The 13,184-nt window shown below is 46.4% G+C and overlaps 1 long non-coding RNA gene across 3 annotated transcripts; it reads left to right on the top strand.

Annotated features, from left to right (window-relative positions):
- Positions 1 to 8,152: 8,152 nt before the first annotated feature.
- LOC147365284 (uncharacterized) lies at positions 8,153 to 12,673 on the top strand. Of its 3 annotated transcripts, none has more exons than XR_015135347.1 (2): positions 8,153 to 10,777; positions 11,457 to 12,673. It is a non-coding gene; the product is annotated as an uncharacterized LOC147365284 (long non-coding RNA). The 3 variants fall into 3 exon arrangements; XR_015135348.1 differs by having other exon boundaries at positions 8,153 to 10,807; XR_015135346.1 differs by having other exon boundaries at positions 8,153 to 10,815.
- The last annotated feature ends 511 nt before the right edge of the window (positions 12,674 to 13,184 follow it).

The following is a 13,184-nucleotide window of genomic DNA, read 5'->3' as shown; positions in this document are numbered from 1 at the left end:
GGTTCAACACCATGGAATTTTGATCATGAGAGTTCAGCATCTTCTCAGCTGAGGGTGCTGTGCATCAAAGGCTCTTCTCCGATCCAGTTTACTGAGTCTCTCTGCAGCTATTGGCAGCTGGGGAAGGGGTCTCTGCAGGATAGGAAGTGCTCTGCTGCCCAGACTGGGTCAGCTGCCTGTACTTGAATGAATCAGATGTGACCAGGAGGCAGGATATTTGCAGATGGTGGTCGTTCCTACAATAAGCAGATGGATGGAGAAAAGAAGAGATCATTCCCGGGAGAAGGGGATGCTAAGCAGATAGTACCCATGGACATAATACTGTAGCCTTGACCTCAACTGTCTTTGTCTGTAAAATGGGGACAGTAATTACGCCCACGCCATAAGGCTGTTACGAAGATTAAATAGCATTATATGTAAAATCTGCTTTACATAAGCACCTAATACATAGCAGTTCCCTTCTCCCTTTGCATTTTCTTTTTTTTTTTTTTTGCTGCATGTGGGATCTTAGTTCCCTGACCAGGGATCAAACCTGCGCCACCTGCATTGGAAGAGCAGCGTCTTAACCACTAGACCACCAGCGAAGTCCCCTCCCTTTGTTTCTTCAAGAGTATTTCTGTACTTGCAAGCTATCTCCTGTACCAAAATTCACTTTAAAAGAGAAAGTGAACATTTGACCAGGAAGCTCCACTATGAAGAAGGGGAGCAATGTAACCAGGAAAGGAGGTAGCTAGAGGAAACAGAACGACTAGGAAGCTATTACAATAGGCCAGGAAAAAGATGCTTGTGGCTTGGTCCAGGGTAGTAGGAGAGAAAATGGAAAGAGAGACTTGGGACAGTTTTAAAATCACTACGAGCTATCACTTCACACCTGTCAGAATGGCTGTCATCAAAAAGAACACAAATAACAAATATTAGGAGAATGTGGAGAAAGGTGAACCTTTGTACACTGTTGGTAGGAATGTAAATTAGTGCAGCCACTGAGGAAAACAGTATGGAGGCTTCTCAGAAAGCTCAAAATAGAACTACCATATGATCCAGCAATTCCTCTTCTGCATGAAAGTGAAAGAGGAAGTTACTCAGTTGTGCCCGACTCTTTGCGACCCCGTGGACTATACAGTCCATGGAATTCTCCAGGCCAGAATACTGGAGTGGGTAGCTGTTCCCTCCTCCAGGAGAATCTTCCCAACCCAGGGATCGAACCCAGGTCTCCCACATTGCAGGTGGATTCTTTACCAATTGAGCACAAGGGAAGCCCAAGAATACTGGAGTGGGTGGCTGATCCCTTCTTCAGCAGAGAACACACACACACACAATAGAATACTCAGTTCAGTTCAGTTCAGTTCAGTCGCTCAGTCATGTCCGACTCTTTGCGACCCCATGAATCGCAGCACGCCAGGCCTCCCCGTCCATCACCAACTCCCGGAGTTCACTCAGACTCACGTCCATCGAGTCAGTGATGCCATCCAGCCATTTCATCCTCTGTCGTCCCCTTCTCCTCCTGCCCCCAATCCCTCCCAGCATCAGAGTCTTTTCCAATGAGTCAACTCTTCGCATGAGGTGGCCAAAGCACTGGAGTTTCAGCTTTAGCATCATTTTTCCAAAGAACACCCTACTCAGCCATAAAAAGAATGAAATTTTGTTTGCAACAACATGGATGGACTTGGAGGGCATATAAGTCAGACAGAGAAAGATAAATACTGTATTATATCTCAAATGTGGAATCTTTAGAAAACAACAAGCTAATGAATATAGCAAAAAAGAAGTAGACTCAGAGACATAGAGAACAAACTAGTGGTTACCAGTGGGGAGATGGGGAGGGCTTAAGGGGTACAAACTCTTGGGTGTAAGACAGGCTATAAAGGATGTATTATATAACCTGAGGAATATGTCCAATATTTTGTAATGACTATAAATGGAGTGTGACTTTAAAAAATTCTATTAAAAATAAATTTTAAAAAGAGAAGTGGGGCAGATTTGAGATATTCTGAGAATTGACAGCACTTGGATGTGGGGAACAAGAGGTAGGTACAAATCAATAAGAGCTCCTCAGTTTAAAGTTTAATTGTTTTTTAAAAAAAACCTTATCTTCATTTTCTTTTTCCTGGGTGGTTTATTGACTGATTCTTTTTAAAAAAAAATTGTGCTTACTTTTTGAATTGTCAACAGTTTCACCCGATACAAAATCAAGATCTAAAAGGTGTACAGGGAAAATTCTCCCTCCACCAACCACTAGACCTCCCAGAAGGCAATGTGTATTCTGAATTTAATGCATATCACTCCAGAAATATTTTATGCATATAGAAGCAAATATATATATATGGATCACACACACAATGGAAATATTTCTCCCCTTTTATACAAATAAAAACATATAACAGACATTTTTCTGCACCTTGATTTTTCTACTTAAGAACACACCTTGAAGATTATTCCCATCGTAATTATCTTGCTACATAACAAATTACCTCTGAACTCAGTGGCTTCTGACAACATTTACATCTCAGTTTCTATAGGTTAGAACTGCTTACTTGGGTCCTCCGTTCAGGGCCTCTCCCAGGCTGCCATCAAGGTGTCAGCTGGGATCAGATGCCAAGTTGTGGGTAGGAGTCAGTCCCTTAGGAGCTGCCAGACCCTTGGCTTCTTCCCTTGCAGGACCTGGCTGCCTCTCCAACATGGCAGCTTACATCATCAGGGTAAGTGCCCTGAGAAGAGAGTGAGCAAATTGGAAGTCCCTAGCTTTTGAAAGCCCAATCTCTGAGTGACCTCCAAGGCCTTTGTTGTATTCTAGCTGTTGGAAAAAGGTATTAGGTCCAGCTGTTCCCCATCCCCACCCTAACCACCATAATCATCCACATACACAGGAGGGGATTATACACGGATGTAAATCCTGGGAGGCCAGATCACCAGCAGCTATTTCAGAAGCTGCTGACCACAATTCTCTCGAAGCACATAATAAAAAGCACAGTTGGTCTGTTGCAGCCTTCCGTCAAATGGATGGGCCCTTGTTCCTTTAACTGGGGTTCTGCTGATAGGCTGACCTGTTAACGTCTTTTACCCCTCCTGGTGGGGAAGTTCCTGAGAGTAGGGGTCTTGTGTGTGTGGTGTATGTAGTTGGCACCCAGCTATTACTATGCTCTTTGGGGTGTGTGTAGGGTGGAAAGTTTTGCTGGGTCTGTCTTGATCAAGAGTACACTGGGCCATAAACTGTTGCTTGTTCTTTATGGAACTGTGGGTGCTTTGAATGGATGTTTCAGAAGATTTGAGGAACTCCATTCCAGAGGACTGCAGAAAGCACATTTGAACCTGACTGTCACCTGGAACAGAAACTGTGAAAAGGGCCTGGACCAGCCTGGACTGGACGTACATGATATATACACAATATTCTGGACTGCACTGATCTTGGACGGTCTGTATTCCTGTAATCATTCTGCAATTTGCAAAGAGCAAGGCCATGACCTTAGGGGGAGGGTAAATGCCATTAAAGAAAAATTCCTAATGCTAGTCATCCTAAGAGGACAATATCCTGGAGCAGAAACTGAGGACTCAAGATGTGAGCCCTGGGGATGACAGGGAAGTTTCTCTCTCTCCTCCTCTGTCCGTGTTTTAAGAAAGTTGCATCTGGGGACTTCCCTGGTGGTCCAGTGGCTAAGACTCCATGCTCCCAATGCCGGGGACCAAGGTTTGAACCCTAGTCAGTGACCTAGATCTCACATGCTGCAACTAAGAGTTAGCACGCCGCAGTGAAGATTGCTTTCCCCAGTGGCTCAGCAGTGAAAAATCCGCCTGCAATGCAGGAGGCCTAAGTTTGATCCCTGGATCAGGAAGATCCCCTGGAGAAGAAAATGGGAACCCACTCCAGTATTCTTGCCTGGGAAATCCCAAGGACAGAGGAGCCTGGTGGGCTACAGTCCATGAAGTCACGAAGAGACATGACTTAGCGACTAAACGACAACAATGAAGATGGAGATCTCTCAGGCCACAAATAAGACCCGGCACAGCCAAATAAATAAACTAAAAAAAGAAAGTTGCATCTGTCCTTTGATGGAAGGCACGGTCCAAGCAAACCTTGGAGATGGTGCTGGGCTGGGCCCTGCCGTATGGAACTAGCCAGGGCTAGCCAGGTCAGTGTCCTTGTGAGATTACCTGGGTATCAGCCTGGGATCTGTAGACTCTGAGAAAAACCATATCAATCATGGTCTTGAGTATTTCTCTTTGTTTTACTCTTCTTCGTTGGTCTCTAAAATTTTGTCAGCTCATGCTAGAAGCTGTGCCTGGTTTCTGTTAAGTATGATGCATTGAGAAAAGGGCCCTGGCCATGCGTGGGGCTAAGCGGCTATGAGGAGGCCAGTGGAAGGCTCCTTGGTGCAACCACCCACAGAGCGTGGTCATGCCCAGGCAGGTGGGAAGTCACAGAGGGTGTGGGACCACTGCCGAAGCTGAAGGGCAAGAATAGAAAGAGGGAGTTCTAGGGCTGGTGTAACCCAGCACTGAGGCGCTCTCCAAGATTGCTGGAACACTCTGCAGGGGCTGGGTTCCCATCAGGGCCTATAGGGTTCAAAGTTAGTTGTAATTTAAGTATTTAAAGGGAATAAGATAGCTTTTTTTTTTTTTTTAAATAAGATAGCTTTATTATCCTTGGCTGGGGAAGCCTGAACATAGCCATTTTCTTAGATGTGGTAGTAAAAGATAAGACCAATAATCTAGTGTGTCGACATTTTAATAGAACACTTTACAAAACATTTTTACATATGCCCCTTGCTAGTAGATCTTCAAATAAATCTACAAGGTAGGTAGAACAGGTACTATTTAATTATTCTTATTAATTAACAGATGAGCCATATGAAACCTGTAGGTCAAATGTGGTTAAATGTCAACAACTTACATGGTTCAGCTAAATATTATGATATAAACAGAAACTATAATTATTATTGGAAATAAAAACAGCAATAGTTACCTTTTTTTTTTAGAGCTCCTCACCAGATACAAGATCTGCTGACACTTTTTGTTTTCATAATTTTTGTTATTTTTTGGCTACACGGTGCAGCATAAGGGATCTTTGTTCCCCTACCAGGGATCAAACTCACACCCCCTGCAGTGGGAACACTGAGTCTTTAACTACTGGACTGCCAGGGAAGTCCCAGTAACTTTTTAAAGAAAACCATTACATACCTGGCATATTGCTAAGCTCTTACCACATTTTCTCTCATTTAGTTCTCACAAGAACTTGCTGAGATGGTTTGATAAATTGTAACCATGTTCACCCTGCTTATTTAACTTCTTTGCAGAGTACATCATGAGAAATGCTGGGCTGGACGAAGCACAAGCTGGAATCAACACTGCCAGGAGAAATATCAATAACCTCAGATATGCAGATGACACCACCCTTATGGCAGAAAGTGAAGAGGAACTAAAAAGCCTCTTGATGAAGGTGAAAGTGGAGAGTGAAAAAGTTGGCTTAAAGCTCAACATTCAGAAAACAAAGATCATGGCATCCGGTCCCATCACTTCATGGGAAAGGTCCCATCACTTCATGGGAAATAGATGGGGAAACAGTGGAAACAGTGGCTGACTTTATTTTTCTGGGATCCAAAATCACTGCAGATGGTGATTGCAGCCATGAAATTAAAAGACGCTTACTCCTTGGAAGGAAAGTTATGACCAATTTAGACATGTATTAAAAAGCAGAGACATTACGTTGTCAACAAAGGTCCGTCTAGTCAAGGCTATGGTTTTTCCAGTGGTCATGTATGGATGTGAGAGTTGGACTATAAAGAAAGCTGAGCGCCAAAGAATTGATGCTTTTGAACTGTGGTGTTAGAGAAGACTCTTGAGAATCCCTTGGGCTGCAAGATCTAACCAGTCCATCCTAAAGGAGATCAGTCCTGGGTGTTCATTGGAAGGACTGATGTTGAAGCTGAAACTCCAATACTTTGGCCACCTGACGCGAAGAGGTGACTCATTTGAAAAGACTCTGATGCTGGGAAAGATTGAGGGCAGGAGGAGAAGGGGATGACAGAGGATGAGATAGTGGGATGGCATCACCAACTCAATGGACACGGGTTTGGGTAGACTCCAGGTGTTGGTGATGGATACGGAGGCCTGGCGTGCTGTGGTTCATGGGGTTGCAAAGAGTCGGACACGACTGAGTAACTGAATTGTACTGAACAGAAGCATGTTCCTACTGGCCCCCCTTCAATGCCCACAAACCCAGCTGCTGGGAATATTGGCTCCTGGTGTCTCACTGCTCCTTCCCTCCCTGGGAATTTTCCTGGCTACAAGTCGTTGCCTCCACCAAGGCAAGGCCCAGACCTTTGGGCCGTCTTCAGCCAGTGACTGGTTGATGCAGAGAAGTCATGCCCTAGCCTCCTTGCCACATTCTGGAACCCTCTAGAAGGGCCATCCCAGCTCAGAGCTTCCTGTGCGACCATCTGAGGCCTTGCCTGCAGCCACATTGTGATCATTTACTCCCTCTTTCCAATCCTGTCTTCTTACAGCTCTTATCTCTCAGAATTCTGCCTGCTAAACCATCTCCATCTCAGAGTCTGCTTTCAGGGAACCCGAACCAAGACAGTTTGGGCCAGAAGTGGTCTTAAGAAGCAGAAAAGGGAATTTGGAGAGGGACCATTTGCCAGCCAGGTATCAGTGAACCTGATGGATAGAAGTAAGCTTAGTCCCTGGCATGCCAGAATCTTGTGATGGTTAAAACTCACTCACTGTTGGTGACCTGGGCTGGGATATGGGTGGAAGGTATTTGCACCTGGCTGGTGCAGTGTTTTTGGCAATTGAAGGAAGTAGTCAATGTATGGACCATGGAAATGAAGAACTTTGCCAGGCCCATTGATTTACTCACAAGGGGTAATGACAGTCTCAGAGTGAAAAATCACTCAGGCCAAAGGCAAAAGCCAGAGGACTGCCTGGGCAGCATTTGAGGAACTCCCACCTGCAGAGGGAGGACCAGGCTTTAGACATAATGGTAAGAGTAAAAGAGCTCCAGAGAAGGTGGGATTCTTAGTTCTGACGGGCCTTGTGTGCCAAGGTCAGATCACTGTTAGGAAAGTGGTAGGAGCCTGAGACCTGGGCTGGGCATATATGAGTAAATGCAATTGAGAGCCTTGACCTCTCAGATTCTTCTGGACCCACCGGACCTGCAGAAGTGACCTACTTCTCTCCCCTCCCCCCACCCCCACTGGGTCCCCAGGGAAGTCCCTGGGAGTTTATTTTTAGATTTTTTTGATGTGGGCCATTTTTAAAGTCTTTATTGAACTTGTTACAATATTGCTTCTGTTGTTTATGTTCTCTTTTTTTTGGCCATGAGGCATGTGGGATCTTAGCTCTCCAACAAGGGATGGAACCTACACCTCCTGCGTTTGAAGGTGAAGTCTTAACCACTGGACCACCAGGGAAGTCCCAGAACTGATCCACTTCTAGTTGGCAAATAGTGGTTCCCCCATTTAGGAAGATAGCACTCCGTTTGAAATGAGGTAGGTGCCCTGCAAGATAAAGCGTGTCTCCCTAGGAACTGACTTCTACCTCTTCTCTATCTGATGGACGAGTCAAATCCCAGGTGTGCTGGGCTAGCTAAGGGAGGAGGGAGATTATCTGCTGAATCTGGGTCATAGCATTCAGGCAGGAAGTGGGCACAGAACTGAATCCCAAGGGGGCCAGATCAAGAGGGGAGGAAGGTGAAGTTGGATAAGAGCAGGTGTTGATACAGAAGTACTCTCCCATGAGAGTGGATTTAACAGCCTGGCCAGAAACCTAGGAGGTAATGCTAACACGCTTTAAAGATGGATTTTAGAAGCGTAGGAAAAGCAAAGGTCCACATGAGTGAAGTAGAAATGTCAGAGCTGCTGTGGCAGAGGGTGAAGGAAGAGATCAAAAGGCCCAGAGGAGTGGGCATGTCAGAGTGTTTGTAGTACTGGGGGCCAGAAAACCCACCAGCCAACTCTGTGCTGCCGGAAGCCCTGGAAAGCATCCTTTATGGAGGCAATAAGGAAGAAGCTGGCGAGGGAGGGGCACAGTAGGATATGCTATTACAGAGCTGGGCTGTCTGATACCCATGGGGATTAGAGGATCCTGACATAATAGCGGTCAGGCAGCGGTGCTCAGCCTTTAGAACCCAGGTGGGTGCAATGATTGCAGTGAACAGCAAAATCTTAGTGGCAATCTTAGTGGTAGTCAGGAGTGCCTGACCTGCAGAAGATTATGGAGATGGTTAATAGAACACAATGTTCCTAGATGGGTGTATAAGGTAGATGGGTGTAGTACTCAATTTAGACAATCAAAAGAAATCAAGGATGGATGATCAGGGGGCTGAAGGCAGCCGCCCCCAGTAAAATGTCGTGATCCCTTAACCAGTTTCTGGACCTGAGCCATTGACTAAAGGACATGGAACATCATGGCAAATTTGTATTCAGTAGTATTCCCTCCAAGTTCTTTCCAAAAAGAACCTGTGACCATTTACTTGTGTAACTGAGCATGAGACAGGGGAATGTCCTTGTCCAAGGACTTGGCAGAATTTTTGGCCACAGGGTCTGAATTGACAATTCAGGGTCTGAATTGACAGGGTCTGGTGACCCAAAGTGCCATCACCACCACCCTGTCCATTAGAGGGGGAATAATGGAGCCCTGGCCTTGCTCCAGCTCACTGTGAGTTTACAGGTCCAGTGTGGTTACTTGCTGTTCCTGGGTGTGTATTGGAAGAGACAATACTTGGTAGCTGGTAGAACCCCCTATATGGTTTCCTTGGCCTATGGAATAAGAGCTAATACAGTAAAGACGGCTAACTGAAGCCTCTAAAATGCTCCCTCTCCCTGGCCAAGATGGTAAATCAAATACAAGATTGTATCTATTCCGGGGGAATGGCCAAAATCAGTGCCACCCTCAGTGATAAAAACATGCAAGAATGGTCTCTGTCGTATTCCCATTTAACTCACCCATCAGGCCTCTACAGAAACTGGATAGAATGGCTGATGAGAGTAAACCACCACAAAGCTAACCAAGCAGGAGCCCCAGTTGGTGCTGTTTTGCTAAGTAGGGTATCTTTACTGGAGCAGATCAACATAGCCTCCAACACTACATGGTGCCTGCCCATCGATCTTTTTCTTCTTCTTCATTGATCTGTTTTTTGTTTTCTTTTCCATCCCTGTCAGAAAGGAGGGTCAAAGCAGTGCACATTCACGTGGAGCAGAGGACAGGATACGTTAGTGTCTTGCGTCAGGGCTGTGTTAACTCCCCCGCCTTCTACCGTCATGGAGTCTGGAGGGACCTGGATCATCTGGACATTCCACAGAGCATCAGATGAGAGTGCACCGTACCAGTGACCCCATTAATGAGACCAGTTGAGGAAGAAGTAACAAGTATGATGCATCTACTCTAGAGGGGAGGATATAAATCCTATCTAGATTTAGGGCCCGACACATCAGTGAAGCATATAGAGGTCAAGTGGCCTGGGGACGTCCCCTCCAAAGTGAAGGGTGTGAAGAACAAATGGTGGGACCCTGCAGCCCAGGTGAGACTGAGCTCCCGTGAAACTGCCCCCCATAGCTATAGCTGACAGCACAGGTCAGTGGAGGATATATGACACAGGGCACTAGAGGAGTCTCGTCTACCCCCTTATACAGATGAGGCAGCAAAGTCTCAGCAAGGTTAAATACATTGCCCATTAACACAGAGTGGGCAAGTGGTGGATTTGGATTAAAATCTACATCTGTTTGACTTCAAAACCCATCTTCTTTAACCCTGTGTTGTATAGCTAATGAGCCTGGGAAGAGAGGGAATATGTGTGGTCTCTTGTATTTTGGGCACCCTGAGAATCAGGCTGTGCGACAGAGAGGCCTGCAGGGGAAGGCTTTGCAGGACTGGCACCCGCAGGGAATGAAGAAGGCAGGACTGGGCACAGAGGTTGAGGGCATGATGAAGACTGTTCTGGAGCTCAGCTGGCTCTGTAGGGTTGTCCCTCCTGGCAAGTAGGGGCTGAGCCTTTGTACTCCTTCATGGAGGCGGTCCTTGGGCTTGAGAAAGGTGGGCCTTCTCAGCCAAGGCAAGTCCTTGAGGTGACTCAGCTGAGAGCCATCAGCTTTCAGCACTTCCAGCTGCTAGGGAAGGTGGGCTTCAGCCCTGGAGAGGGCTCTGGGTGATTCCCCACGCTATCCACCACTTCTCTCCAGCCCACAGCTAGTGAGCTGGTGGCTAAGGAGCAGGAGCACACACGGAGGTCCTCTGTCTCTAAACCTAATGAGCCTAGCCTCATTTTTCCAGCTCCATTACGTACTCCCCTATCTCAGGGTACACGAGCAAGAACATGGGCTCCAACTGGAAGTCATTGAGTGGCAAGACCAGGACCAATAACTCAGTCAAACTTGATCAATCAGGACGAGGAGGAGCTGTGGTTATGAGGGAATGCTATCTTCATCCGAGAAGAGAGAATAAATTTCATTTACTCAAAAAAATCTAACTCAGTCAAACTTGATCAATCAGGACGAGGACGAGCTGTGGTTATGAGGGAATGCTATCTTCATCCGAGGAGAAGAAATTTCATTTACTCAAAAAAATCTAGCGCTTACTATATTCCAAGCCCTGCTCTAAGTAAGGGAGAAGTTGAAGAAAGTAAACAGATCTCCTTCCCTTTAGAACTTCCTTTCTATGGAGGAGGACAACGGGAAAGTGAGCCCTGGTCCTCCAGGGCTCCACGTGGACTTGCGCACTTGAGAAGACGAGGAGTGAAACAGGTCTCCTGTCTTTGCATAAGATGTCTGCAGGAAAATGATGCTCGGTCGGTTTCTCATGTGATTATCTGCCATATGTAAGCGAGTAAGGAAATGTGGGTAACAGTTGCTACCTTTGGGAGGGAGTAGAATGGGTGGAATGGGGGAGTAAAGGGGACTTCAGTCCTCTCACTCTCTCCCAGCCTCTCTCCCTGCCTCCCCTTTCCTTCGCCACCTCCTTATTGCCCGGGTACCCAGGGTGCAGCCACTGTGCAGGGGGTTGGGTGTGTGGTGGGGGGCTGCCCTGGTTTCCCCTCAGCTCTGTTGAGCTGGAAGGGCACTTGGAGTTTCCCTGCCTAGTCCCCTCTGTTCCTTCACCCTGGGGACTCCTCTTGGTGTCCACTGAGAAGGGGGAAGCAAGGACTTGGATATTCCATAAAATGGGGCCCATGTTTGGGAGAAAGAGTCATTCTACAGACTTTAATTTTGTATTCTATATAGTTATGTGCTACTTGGAAGTTTTATAAGCACGCTGTGTATATTGCATGTCTAGAGTTGTTGTGAGTTTCTTTGTTCACTTCTCTCTCTCTTTCTTTTATTTTTAATTTATTTGGCTGCACCGGGTCTCAGTTGCAGCATGTGGGATCTAGTTCCTTGACCAGGGGTGGGACCTGGTCCTCCTGCACTGGGAGCATGGAGTCTTAGCCACTGGGCCACCAGCTTATACCTCTTTTTTGGGCATTGTAGGAAGAAGACTCTGGCTGATAAACCAGGCCTGTCTCCAGACTCCTCAGGGTGAAGACCTCTTGGCTGGCACCCACCTTTGGCCAAATTATGAAGGTGGTCGGGCTGCATATCGGAGCCCAGCCTCTCTGTCTGGTCTCCCTTTGTGGGCACATCCCCTACCCTGTCTCCCTGTAGCCCCTTCCCTTGAATGATTGTGGTTGTAGTTCATCTTGGTGAGGACTAAGTTCTCTCCAGATGGGCTTCCTCTTCCCTGGAGCCCTTTTGCCCAGGTACTTCATCCTGGGCCTTCTTGCTCGGGGTGAAGGGCTCTGTGTCTTGAGAAGGGAACACTCAGCGGTAGCTGCTGATGCTGGTGATCTGGTGACAGCCGACTCTCTTTAGAGAGGACCTGTGAGTCCCTTGGGGACAACCAGGCTGGCTTTGGAGACAAGTTGTAGGATCCATCATGGATAATTTTGTTTGTTTGCAGTGTAGTTGGTTTACAGTATCATGTGAGTTTCAGGTGTACAGCATAGTGGTTCAGTATTTTTGCAGGTTATATTCCCTTATATTGATAGGTTATTACAAGAGAATGGGTATAATTCCCTGTGCTATGCAATAACCCTTGTTGCTTAGCTCTTTCACATATAGTTTATTTCTGTAAATCCCATACCCCAAATTGATCCCTCCCTCCCCTCTCCCCTGTGGTAACCGTAAGTTTATTTCCCATATCTGTGAGTCTGTTTTGAATACAGATTCATTTGTATTATTTATTAGATTCCACATATGAGTGATGTCAGAGAGTATATTTGTCTTTCTCTGCCTGACTTTGCTGAGCACAATATTCTCTAGGGTCCCTTGTTGCAGATAGCTGGGAACTTCATTCAGTGCCCACTCTTCTGGTACTAGGGCCACAATTTTGCCTTAGTGATTGACCTATCTTTCATCTGATACATTTTGATGGGATTGGCCATCAAGGGACCCCATTATCTCTGGCCAGAGGATGAGCTGTGTCACCCAAGTTAGGCTGATTAAATACTCTGTCCTAGAGAGAGATAGCAGTTGATACCAAAACAGAAAATGTCTGGGGTCTGTTTATCTCAGTTCCAGTGACTATACCCTGGCGTCTGCTTCCTGGATTCCTGAAACTGCTGTCCCACGTGTCCTTCTGGCTTCAGTTTTCCTTTGAGTTCTCTGTTGCCTCTCATCTTCCAATAAAGTACTTTCTGGGTAAGTCACCCAGAGTCCGTTTCTATTGCTTACCACATAAGACCCCAGGCTAATACAGCACCCATGCCTACTAGGTCTTTCAAGCCCCATTTCCTCCCCTGACAGTGGGCCAGGCTTCTCAGTTTGCACACATACGTGTGGTTCTGCTGAGTCTTATTTATACTGTGGATGGGGTGTGGGCACTGGTTGAGCAGGTCAGGTCAGGCATGAGGAACTAAGGGAGATGGTGGGGCCACCTAGATTCATATCCTTGTTCTGAACCATGCTGTCAGATTGGAATTGCACAGGCATGGAAGGGGGTCTGTGGCAGATACAGGCAGAGCAAAAAGCCATAGCCTGAACATACTGTGTCTTCTCAAAGTGCCAGCTTGAAGATTGTATGGGGGCAGGGAGACATGGTGGTTGTTTTTTGGTTTGGGTGTTTTGTTTTGTTTTGTTTTTTTCAATTTTAAATTAAATATATACATATTTGGGCCTCCCTGGTGAGGGAGGTAGGAGAAGGCAATGGCACCCCACTCC

The sequence above is a fragment of the Bos grunniens genome, chromosome 10, assembly GCF_055505025.1.
Source record: "Bos grunniens cultivar Pamir isolate PY7600 chromosome 10, Bosgru_T2T1.0, whole genome shotgun sequence".
NCBI lineage: Eukaryota > Metazoa > Chordata > Mammalia > Artiodactyla > Bovidae > Bos > Bos grunniens.
The sequence above is the reverse complement of the archived record's forward strand: the minus strand, read 5'-3'. Positions and strand labels throughout refer to the sequence as shown.